The sequence below is a fragment of the Micromys minutus genome (assembly GCF_963924665.1).
Source record: "Micromys minutus genome assembly, chromosome: 5".
Lineage (NCBI taxonomy): Eukaryota > Metazoa > Chordata > Mammalia > Rodentia > Muridae > Micromys > Micromys minutus.
The window spans coordinates 27,264,529-27,276,825 of record NC_137974.1 but is presented as its reverse complement, the minus strand read 5'-3'; the positions used below and the strand labels follow the sequence as shown (position 1 = coordinate 27,276,825).

The 12,297-nt window shown below is 42.6% G+C and overlaps 1 protein-coding gene across 8 annotated transcripts in view; it reads right to left on the bottom strand.

Annotated features, from left to right (window-relative positions):
* LMO7 (LIM domain 7) overlaps nt 1–12,297 on the bottom strand; it is a 111,292-nt gene that overhangs the window by 93,204 nt on the left and 5,791 nt on the right. For 7 of the 8 annotated variants that reach the window (XM_080916988.1, XM_080916980.1, XM_080916975.1 and 4 more), the window contains one exon: nt 1,568–1,674. The gene's annotated coding sequence lies outside the window, so the exon portion shown is untranslated. Of the gene's footprint in view, nt 1–1,567; nt 1,675–1,868; nt 1,905–12,297 lie in introns of those variants that run through there. The other variant, XM_080916987.1, reaches the window with a different exon arrangement.

Below are 12,297 nucleotides of genomic sequence, written 5' to 3'. Positions count from 1 at the left end.
CCCAACCACTCCTGAAAAGCAGCTCCAGGCAGGCCCTGGATGCAACACTCTTGAAATTAGGGGCCAACAGACATTTTCACCCGCTCCCTAAGCCTCCTCAAGTGTAGGCTGCCGAGGTTCAAAGAGCTATGACTGGAGAGGAGAACACGCTTGGCCTTAATTCACATCACCAGCTTAAGGGAAAGAATATTTCAAAGGCTGGAGTTTCTTTACCCAGATAGGTCCTAGGAAAGGATGTAATGAGTAGGGGGGGGAATTAAGTAGTTTTTTTTTTTTTTTCATTTTTAATGGATATTATAAGGATTTTAAATATAGTAAAAGTAGTTTCAGTAACAGAACTTCAGATTGTAACTTTCAAATTCACCCGAAATGTGGACAGATTCCATTCCAGGCAGATATCATTGTTGCGGAGGTAGGGGGACACCTCACAGAAAGAGGTGGGCCAGTGCGGAACACATTGTTCCTTAGAAATATTTACTATTGATGTTAAAGCAACTAATGCTGCCTGAGATTTTCAGACTGGACTGTTAGGGGACAGTGAGGACTATCAAAATATCCACAGCATCATTTTTCTCCGTGAAGCAGTGGCCCTGTGTGAGATTTCCCGGTTGATGTTGATAATGACCGAAGTCATACTACGGGGGCAGGAAACACACAAATCACTATCTAAAGCACAAAGTTTGCCATTTTCACTAAGTCTCCAAGTAGAACAAAACACATTTCCTCACTTGGAAACATGTTAATTAGGTTCAGATAAGGAGGTTAGCATCATTTCAAAATTACATAAGGTCCATGTCACATTGACTTAGCAACATAATTTTATTACTGATTTCCTGGATGTAGATTAGACTTGTAGGGGGAAAAAAAAATCCTGTCACAGCTTAAAAGAATTTTTCTGAAACCACACACTCACTCATGGACACTAATGTCCCCTCAACTCCAGCAGAATGCCCACAAACATGGGTTCATCTCCACTTTTACCTCCTGGCCCAAAATACTAAGACCGTGGAAAAAGTTCCTTACTCTAAAGACAACCACTGACAAGGCTGTTGGCTCTAGGCAAGACAGTCCACCAGATATGACCAAGGTGGCTCTCACCAGTTGTTCCTGTCCTTTCCCATTCCCAACTACCTAAAAAACGACTGCAAACTGATCTGCTTTAACCTTTAAGTTACAGCAATAGCCTCTAAATTCACTTCAGAATTAAAATGAACAGCGTCACCAATAGCAACCAAGCATGACCTCGCTGGAAAACATTAAAATATAAACGGCCGCTCTGGTCAGTATAGAGATTTGCAGCAAGATCCTGACACCGTATCAATTACACACTCTCAGTCCTGGAGCCAATTTTTTTCTAAGAGTCTATTTTAGAATGAGATTCAAGAAAGGCAGAGAGAGGAAAGATAGTTCCATCAGCACAAAAATTCTCAGCAATTATTTTTCCTTAAGCTGCAAGCCTTCCATTTAAATATATATATAATATATTTAAATATATAATATATACCTATTTATAGCATTTAGATATGGTATGTTTGTTACACATGTAAAACACACCGATGAAACTTACTTGACGGTGACTCGGTTTGATAAGTCCTGTAGATCCCCGGGATGAAAAAGCTGGGCTTCTTTCAATCCAATCTGTTCACAAGCTTTCAAAAAAACGTTTATGTTATCCTGTGAAAAGAATTGGAAAGTGATTGCTTAGCCGAGCTTGCTCTCAGACAAAGGTTACCAATTTTTATGATACAAGTTCACAACTTCAAAGTCCAATTATAGTCAGCAAAAGAGGCGGTGGCAAGAACAGCCACATAAGTATATTCGAAAGAGAGAAATTAAAAAAAAAAAAAAAAAAGTCCGTGAGCACGTACATAGCCTTTCAGTCTTCCAGAGCATAAAAAGGTGGTGCTGTCTTATGCCCGAGCATACACTGTTTCTGTGATCTTTGTGACAGGCACGTTAAACATTACCTGTTATAGGACAAGCGCCTAGCCAGTGAGCAGTAATCTACACTTTGATGTCAGCTCTGCTCTGCAAACAAACGCCCTCTTCCCGGCTTCGCACGACAAGCTTCACCTCTTTAAAAATAACTCCAGCTACTGACATTCACCCACCCAGAAACTGTTGGCAGGGAAGAAATAAGGGGAGGAACGTTCTGTTTCTATGATTACAAATTACAGAACGGCTGTGGCTGTGGAATACCACACCTGGAATCTGGGTTTGGTTGCTGATCCAGCTCGTGACAGGCACAGAGACCATGCTATGCGACCAAGGAGAAGCCTGGTGCTTATTGGCTGAGCCGTACCATTGGGGCGTGGCATATTACTCATTCCCTGCACCTGTCTGAAGAGCTGCCTTCAAAACACTGAAAACCTATCCCCCACCTCCAAGCTTGACCTCCTATCTAGTTTCAAAGCCCCAATCCTCCACTTACAAACCAATGTTCGCCACTGTGCTATGCCTGCTACCAGAGACCACGATGTATTCTATTTTCGGGGTGCTGCATTGCAACCGCACACATTTGGTTACCAGGATTAGCTTTGGCATCGCCCCTTTACAGCACTCGAAAAAGAAAAAAAGTATTTTATGTGGCTGAGTTCCTGGTTGACTCCGTGTGGACTCCGCTTTTGCTTCGCTGGGAGTTGTGGGTAGGGGAATGTCTTGCTTGCATGCTGGCACATGCTTGTCCACTTAGGTTGGCTGGCAACACTGCCTCTGTGGTATGGGCCTCCCTGGAGCCACACCCCACCTCCTTCCCAAGCCGAGTCCACAGACTAAAAAGACTACCTGCCACTTGGAGAAGGAAGTACTTTCTATGCACAGGCGGCAAAGTCGGGGTGTTATGCAAGGTAAGAGGGATACCCGAAAGAATGAGAGGACGTATAGGCATTTCCTCAGAGTCTAGGGGACTTGAGGAAAATGCAGGAGAAAGTGCACCCAGAGAAAAGCAACACTCACTCACAATGAATCGAAGGACACTAGAAGTCAACAACTCTCTGTAGAAGAGGAAGGCTGTTCCAGGATGCTCCCGGACAAAGAAATCGTCAGCTAGCTAGTCAGGAACTGAAACGTTTGCATCACTTGCAATAGGTTGGCCCCAAAGATAACAGAAATTTCTAAATAAAAAGTTGAACAGCCTAAAGAGGATCATTTAATTTTAAATAGACATTCTGTACAAGAGGTAAGGGAAATTAAAAATGAAGAGAGAGACTGAGGAAGACACCCAAAATTGACCTCTGACCTCCATGCACATGCATACACACATGCGCACATAGCCATGTACAAACATGCACAAACATGTATACACACACACACACACACAAGGTGTTGGCAAAATTCAAGTAGGAACACATTGATATCTTCACTAGTAATTTTACAATTTCTGAATGCTATACTCTGATTATTTGAAAACATAAATTAACAATTTTAATACCCACTCTCAGAAGAGCAGACAATAAAAATGTCTCATTAGGCCAATAGCCCACATCCAACAGGAAACAAATCTCACATGTGAGGGAGAAAAAAGGGACAATAAATTATTAAGCATCTCCATATCTGCGTAATTTGGCTCTGAATTTTTAAATTGATATAAAATTATCAGCTGAGAATGTAGCATAGTGGAAAAATGCTTGCCTAGAAAACACAATGCCTCAATCACGGTGCCTGAGACAGACAGACAGAAAGACAGACAGAAAAAAAAATCAAACAGAAAAATCTTAAGAAACTAAGAGTAAAAACACCCTACATATTTTACAAAAACATAACAGCACTTACCTGTTGAGTGAAATGTTCAAGTTGATAAAGGAGAAGCCACACATTCCTCAAAGCCCATCTAAGTATTTAGAGAGAAACCTCTTCAAATCGAAAGTGACTCTACTCCGTGGGGAACAAAGTTCAAGGAAAAATACAAAAGTGGTGTGATCGCATCTTAGCCTTGAGTAAAACCTTTTCATCAGCCACAAAGCAGAATGCTATTTAAAAGGCTTAGACAAACGCTGTATATAAACCCACACATGGCCTATGCACTGGAAATGCAGTCTACTCCAATCAGAACTGTAACTTCCATCATGCGTCCTGGACTGGAGCCCACTGGTAATTTATTTCCTGCAGTTTCAAAGGATCCAAGCAGAGCATTGCCTCGGGGGATATACAAAATTATAAAATAAAAATTTCATGTCTGTTCCAGCATCAAGCAGCCACACCCAGCTCAGCATAATAGAAAGAGAGCATTTAGCCTTTACTGGGTAGAATCATTTTCACTAGAAACTACCAAGAAAAAAAGAAAAGTAAAACAATAACGACAACAAAAAAAGCATAAATGGAAATCAATCTCATCTAATTGGCCTGGGAGCCAGGACTAGCTTTAGAAAGATTAGTTATGCCTTCTGGCCCCATTTTCTTTATCCATCCAGTGAGCAGCATACAGATCTGCAAGGCATTACGAAGGACAGGCAACTGTGTTTGCAAGGAGAAGGGTGTCCAAACCCCCTGGTTCTTCACACAAATTCTATATCTCAACAAAAGACACCCTTTCAAAAAAAACACGATTTATACACAAATGATCCCTACATATTCGGTGCTTACGCAAAGGTAACTTCCTAAAAGTAAACCAAAATAATAACAATGATAATAAACTCTAATGGTACTCAAACTCTCACAATGTTTCTGTGAAGGGAAAGACAGGCAAACACTACAGAAAACATATAAAGGTTGAGATTTTCATACTCCCCACCCCCAGCCCCAGCTAATCATTAGTGATAGTGGTGTGCACTAAGAAACCAGGATGAAAAGCCAGAAAGATCTCCAAAGTTCTCCAGTTGTACTGGCTCACTGCAGGACCTCTATTGCTCTTGTAAGGCTATAAAGCAGACAATCCCAAAACAGCTGCATAAAGACAAAGGCAATGGCTTCCCATCATTTTGAAGACTGTGGGATGTGGGGACAGCCTTGACTAGATGGTTCTGACTTGGGGGACCCCTCATCGAGCTCTGAGACCTCAGCTCAGGTTGCAGTCATGCAAAACCTGTCCTGGTGTTGGGGCTCTTCCTGAGGTAACTCACTTATGTGGTTGACCAATCAGGGCAAACAGATGTTTCCAGAAGACTGGCTAATAGAGCCAGTGACCCAAGAGAGAGGGGACAAAGTGGGAGCTGCACATCCTGGCTTTGAAAGTCTCGTTCCATCATTTCCACAGGACTCTGCTGTTACAGAGACCAGCCCTGTTCAGTGAAGACTACACAGGGACATAAATAAAACCACAGGCCACAGTGGAATATTGGTACCAGCATTTCATTGTTTGGACACGAGTGATTCAAACTTCATATAAAAAATTCACACACTCTCTCAAGCCCTCCAAATTCTATTTATTAAACTTAGTTGCTTAGTGTGTACATTTGGGATTTGTGCATATATGTAGTTATGAATAAATGCCAGCCAGCACATAGGTAGAAGAAACCAGAGAACAATTTTCAGAATTTGGTTCTAGGATCAAATTCAAGTTGCCAGCCTTGCAAATGCCTTTCCTCCCTATCTTAGTTTTACTACTGCTATCATGAAATACCATGAGCAAAAGCAAGTTAGGGGAGGAAAAACTTTATATGGCTTATGCATTCATACACATGGTCCATCACTGAAGGAAATCAAGACAGGAACTCAAACAGGGGGAGAACCTGAAGGCAACAATTTAAGCCGAGGCCATGGAGGGGTACTGCTTACTGGCTTGCTCAGCCTGCTTCCTTACTGCACCCATGACCACCAGCCCCAATCATTATTATAAACACGCCATACAGGCTTGTCTACAAGCAGATCTCATGGAGACTTTTTCTTAAATTCAGGGTCCCTCCTTTCAGACAACTTCAGCTTGGGTCTAGTAACATAAAACTGTCCAGTACACCCATCAGACCTTAGCCCCCAAATCCTTATCTCTTATCAAGATAAGATCAAAATCTAGAATATCATCAGAGTCGGTTCCAGGTGTGTATGAAGCTGTGTCAATGTGCTTCCTGGAGTAGAACCTTTGAGTATAGCTCCTCTAGGTGCAACTGCCTGTGAACGAAAAGGAGCCTTCGGAGTCTTCGTGCCATGGGAACCTGCTTTAAATATGTGTAATGCAGACAGTTTTGGGGCCAAAGGTGACATCCCCAAAACAAACAAACAAAGATAAACATTAATGGTATCTAACTAGCTCCCTTCTGTTTACAGTGTTGCTATGGGGACAGATGAAGGCAAACACAACAGGAAGAGTAGGAGGCTTCACCTGGTGGAGAACACCTTAACTCTAAGCATCCTCCACACTCCAGGTCAAGGTGTGGAGAAACCAAAGGCACATCGGAACCACCTCTCCCTTAAAATGCTGAAAGTTTCTCCACTGGGACCGAAATTTTTCAGTTATCTGGCTCCACCCTCCAGACTCTTCATTTCACCTTAAACATTATGTTCCCTTTTTCTTGCAGAATAGCCTATGAGAGTAGCTGTGTAGCTTTCTCAGTCTGCTTACCATCTTACCTGTAGACACTGGGGGGAGATTAAAGGGTTTAGCTGTCTTTGCAGAGGCATGAAGTGACTGTTGAAAGTGTTCTAAGGAATGACAGCTCCACTGTGAATGTGACTGAACTTCACTACCCTCTCAGAAAGCCAGGCCCACGGACCTCAGCAGAGGGACCTCAGACCTCCATTATGGGCTTCCAGGAAGACTGAGGAACAACACCCCATAGCATCTTAGAAAATCCTATTGCTGGGCTAAACAGTTCTAGGCACTTCCTTACACCTTTCTAGGAACTCAAAGGGTTTTTATAACCACACCCTCAACCTCATCATTAACCTTGTTTTCCTGCCAGTGCTCTCAATTCAATCTAGGCCTGAAAACTATTTCTCAATTCTAGCAACATACACTCACTCAAGGTTCTGGATAGTTGTCAATCCTGTGATGCCCGTGAACCTCATGCTTTTTACTCCGTTCTTCCCTTTCTCTCCCCTCTGGGGTTTTGCTACAATCAAAAAGCGGAATCCAGACTGGTCTAATTCCTAGGTATACAGAAGGGACTGTCAGAACGGGAGAATCATCTTTGAAATGGGATATCATGAAGGTCTTATGATAAAGAACATAGAACATCACAAAGTTGGAACATAAAAGGTTAGAGATGCTGAACTTCAGATGCCCTGGGCAGGATCTCCAGATAGCAATAAATCAACCTCAGAACCCATGAAAAATATTTGATCTTAAAATATAAAGAGAGCTGGAGAGATGGCTCAGAGGTTAGGAGGTCTTGGAATTTGATTCCCAGGACCAACAGGAAGCTCTCAGTCGTCTGAAACTCTAGTTCCAAGGAGCTGGTGCCTACTTCCAAATTTCTGAGGGCATTGCACATACACAGTGCACAAACATACACACGTGAAAAACACCTTACACATAAAAACAAAATAAATCTGAAATAAGAGCTTCTCAAATAGGAGGTTTTGTTTGTTTTTAGGGAGTTGGGTTAAGGAATCAGGCATGAATTGGCAATGGTTAAACTAAATGTTGCAGATGGGCCTACTTGGAAAAGCAGGGTCAGGAGCTAGAGCTCAGATGGGGTACACAGTAATACCCCCATCTCCAAAGGAAAGTATGAAAGTGGAGAGGAAGAAAAGAAACAACAACACTAGGGTATATATCAGTAGGAAAGCACTTGAACAGCATCACAAAAGCCTTGGATTGGTTTTCCAGTACAGACAGACAGACAGACAGACAGGGACGGAGGGAGAGAGGGAGGGAGGGAGGAAGGGAGGGAGGAAGGGAAGGAGGGATAAAGAGGAAAGGGAGGGAAGGGAAGATGAAGGAAAGGAGTATTCCCAATTAACAATATTTTAAGGGCAGTTAAAGAAAAGCAAGAAAGAAAATCTAGCACCCTGAGAAGAAGAACAGTTATGAAAACATGAAAAGGATTATGAAACATGAGGAAGAGAGGAAGTTTCCAGAAGGGAGTGTGGGATGCTACAGTGTGAGGCAGTCCTGAGGAATGAAAAACACTCAAAGAATTTGACGATGATATAAAGTACCTTTAGTGACCATAAAGTCCAAAGAACTAAAGAGTAAATAAATGACTAAGAAACTGGCTCCTGGCAAAGATTCCCCAAATCCAGAAGATCACTGCCCCTCCTCCACTGCACCCCACCCCTAGGGGGGGTTGGGGTGTCCAGAAACAGCTCTCACATCCAGCTAGACCAAAAATATCAATTGTGCCACAACTTGCCCCTTTATTGTCCAATTTGTAGAAACCCCAAGTATGTGTCTCGATCATGTGGGCTGTGTCTTCATTCTACATCCTAAACACAGAAGGTGAGCACAGCATGAAGCTGACAAAACATTCAAATCCGAGGCCAGAGGTGAGGCAAGACTTCACTAAGGTCTCTCCTCTGGAAGCCCTTAACCAGTAGCATATTCTCTCGTTACATTAGAATGTTTTCTTGTTTCTTTTACCAGACATACAAATTGTGGGGATGAATGGGAGCCTAAGTTAAACAGCCACGCCTGTTTTTATGTCTACACAAGGACTCTCTCCTCTCCTTTTGTGATCTCTACTATTTTCTTCTTCAGTCCAAGCCCACACTTACTTCTATACCCTCACCTTCACAGTTATCCCACAAAATTAGAGGTGCACACACACACCCACATACACATACACACACACACACACAAACACAGATGCAGAAACACTTCCTTTGTCCACAGACTGATGGATGCTCGAGCTGCAATGTCAGCATTCAAGATTGCTGTTCACCCTTTTTTAAAAAGCCACAAAATATGAAAGCATCCTACAGGTTAAGGGAACTCCCAAAGCATCCAAAATGGCTATGCAGGCTGATGGTCGCCAGGGGCTGGAGGAAAAAAGAAACAGGGAGAAACTACATAATGATCAAGAGGTTTAACTTTGAAATCCTGAAATGTTCAGAGATTACGTGCTACTATAAATAGCACTAAATGATAAACTTTTAAACTAATGTTATGTGAATTTCTTCTTGAGAAGCTGTCTCTAATAGGTACCCTCCCCAGTGTGTTTAAAAATGCAATGTTCTTTTTAAATGCTGTCTAGGGGGAAAGGTTCTGTTGCTAAAGCACTGCTCACCATTCAAGTAGGAGGACCACAGTCTGATAATCATAAAAAGAAGAAGAAGAAAAAAAAACAGATAATAAATCTACTAATCCCAATATCAGGCAGATCTCTGTGAGTTCAAGTCCAGCCTGGTCTACATAGAAAATTCCAGGCTAGCCAAGGCTACATAGTGAGGCCTTTTCGACAAAGTAGACATCTCCCTCAAAGGACCCCAGCAGCCCATTGCAGAAAGCTGGACTTGGGGGGGGGTGCACACAGGCAGCTTCTCCACAGGAGAGCCTGGTCTCTGATGGCTAACCAGCTTAATGCTCAGTGAGAGGAAGCTAAGGGGAAGGCCCCTCTCTAAAAACAAGGTTGACAGAGCCTGGGAGATGCTTCCATGGATACAACCACTTGCCGTGTGAGCCTGCTCTCCTCGGCGTAATGCCTGGGACCCATTTAAGGGAGAGAAGTGACATCACAAAGTTGTCCTCTGAGCTCCTCATGCATGGCATGTGCACACATCATGCAGACAAAAATACAACTAATGTTTGAAAGGTGAGCAAAGCCTGGGGAACATCTGAGGCTCACCTTTGACCTATGTAAGCATGTACACACACACACAAATGTTCAGACATTTTAAAATGTGCATAGTCTCATTGGCATGAATGATACTATGTTCTAGATTTATTCTCTATTCTACATCAAACCATTCATTATCAAATGTCTATATTCTAGTTAAAGTATACTACACCATCTAGGCTCTTATCCTATTGGCATTCTATTTATTACCTGAAGAATCAAAAAATAGCAAAAACATGCTCAGTGAAAACCACTAAGTGTGCTGACTTCAGAAGGGCAGAGAGATGGAATCACCTCATCCATATCCCTCGGTGTAAAACTAGACATGGAAATTACATTCAGCCCTTTCTGTCAATACTTCCTGAATAGATAAGGTCAAGAAACGTCTGCCTGAAATGAGAGTTTTTATAGAGATGAGGCTAATAAAAGGATGCATGACAGATGACTAAGCTCAACCTCCAAAGCAATTATGAGAGGGAAGCCGAACTTAAGGATCTGCTTTGAGAGCCCTTCAAAGCCTAGTCCAAAGCTCCCACAAGGTATCAACTGAGAGTCCTACTCCCCAGTCAATACAAGACTCTTCTTGGGGCATAAAGTAGCAGAGGGAGGCACCAGCCTGTTGTAAGAAAACCTACGGGGGAGTACATGGTATGCATCAATCAAGTTAGGCACAGAGACTTAGAAACCTTAATTCCTCTCCTGTTTCAAGATGCTCACAAGTCTAAGTGATGCAGAAGACGGGCACCCACTGAAGCAGTGACGCACAGCTGAACCCACCGGTGTTCTGCAGACACCAGCGCCAGTCAGTTCCATGCAGACACAGAGGAGCCACACCGATGAAGCTGATACACGGGGAAACAGCTGCGTCTCATAAAGCAAGGTCACAAAACTGTCACTGGCTATGCCTGTGACACATGGAAACCTGGGTTTCATTCCAGACTGTCTCAAGCACAGCCCATGTTAGTTAGAGGGATATTTTCCACAAGTCTTCAGTCTAGAAAGGTAATTAGACAAAAGCATTTTCCAATAAAACTCAGTGTTCCTCACTGTGCACCAAAATCCCTAGAGATGCTAGGGTCCAAATTATGCCGTCCTAAAAGTCCTTGAAGGCTACTTTCATGATATAGAAAGTGATCAAAATTCTTTTTTAAAAGCCACTAAATACTAGGGCGATGCAAATATTTCTAAATTTGTGTTTCAAGGGTGAAGGGCCCATCAAAAAGCAGTTACAATTTGATCAGCTAGTCAGTCCTGCTGCTTTTTTTTTTTTTTTTTTTTTTTTTTTTTTTTGGATGTTTTGAGAGAGGATCTCACTTGACTAAAATTCACTAGATAGCCTAGACTGGTCTTGAACTTATGTCAATTCCCCTGCCTCAGCCTTCTTTTTGTTGATGTTATTTTGTTTTTTACTTTTTCTCTTTATCATTCCCTGAAGTTCATTTTTTTAAATTGGATATTCTCTGTATTTACATTTCAAATGTTATCCCCTAACCTCAATTCCATCCCCCCTCCCTCTTATTACCTCAATGAAGGTGGTTCTTCTCCCAACCACCCGCTTTTACCTCAGCACCTTGACATTCCCCTACACTGGACCAAAGGCCTCTCCTCCCATTGATGCCAGATTATGCGATCCTCTACTCCATATGCACCTGGAGCCATGGGTCTCTCCATTTGAACTCATGTTGGTGTTTTAGACCCTGGGAGCTGTGGTGGGTTTGGTTAGTTGATCATTTTATTCTTCCCATGGGGTTGCAGACCCCTTTCTCTAGCTCCTTCATTGGGAGTCTCCATTTACAGTCCAATGGTTAGTTGCAAGCATCCTCCTCTATATCAGTATGGCTCTGGCGAAGCCTCTGAGGAGGCATCCATATCAGGTTTTTACCAGTAAGCACTACTTGGCATCAGCAATAGTGCTTGGGTTTAGTGGCTGTATGTGGGATGGATCCCCAGGTGAGGCAGTCTCTGGATGATCTTTTCTCCAATCCCTGCTCCTCTATTTGTCCCTTCATTTCCTCCCATGAGTGTTTTGTTCTCCCTTCTAAGGACTGACTCCCTCAGACTTCTAAGTGCATCTTGTACAGTGAAACCTTGCTTTCTAATTTATTATGAGATAGACTCCTCCTAAGTCTGGCTTAGATTGCTTAGCTAATAGGAAATATAGTAAACATAGTTATCAACAAATACACACATTTATGAGTAGTATGTTGATAGTCATCAGAAATACAGCTTTACATCCTATTTACGAAGAAAGAAAGCAGCCTGTCCCTTTCCTGTTGATTTGAGACAAGATCTCATTCTATAGCCCAAGTAGGGCTCAAATTGAAGATCCTTCTGCTTCACCTTCCTGACTCCTGAGATTCCAGGTGTACTTCACCATGCACTGCTTCTGGTTTTTTGTTTGCTTTGGTTTTGTTTATTTGTTTTTTAAGTTTTTGTGGGTCTCAAAGAAAAGAGCTTGGTCTTTGCTCAGAGCTCAGGCCAAGAGCAGTGGTTAAGTTTTGTAACCCAAGAGAACAGGCCTAGGAACCCATGAGAGGCAGAGGAAGTGCCAAGAGACACAGAGGGACCAGGATTATCTACGGCTGCAATGCCAGCAACGTGGAAGCTGATATTTTGCCAGCAATGGTTGGCAGAGCACGAGCTAAAC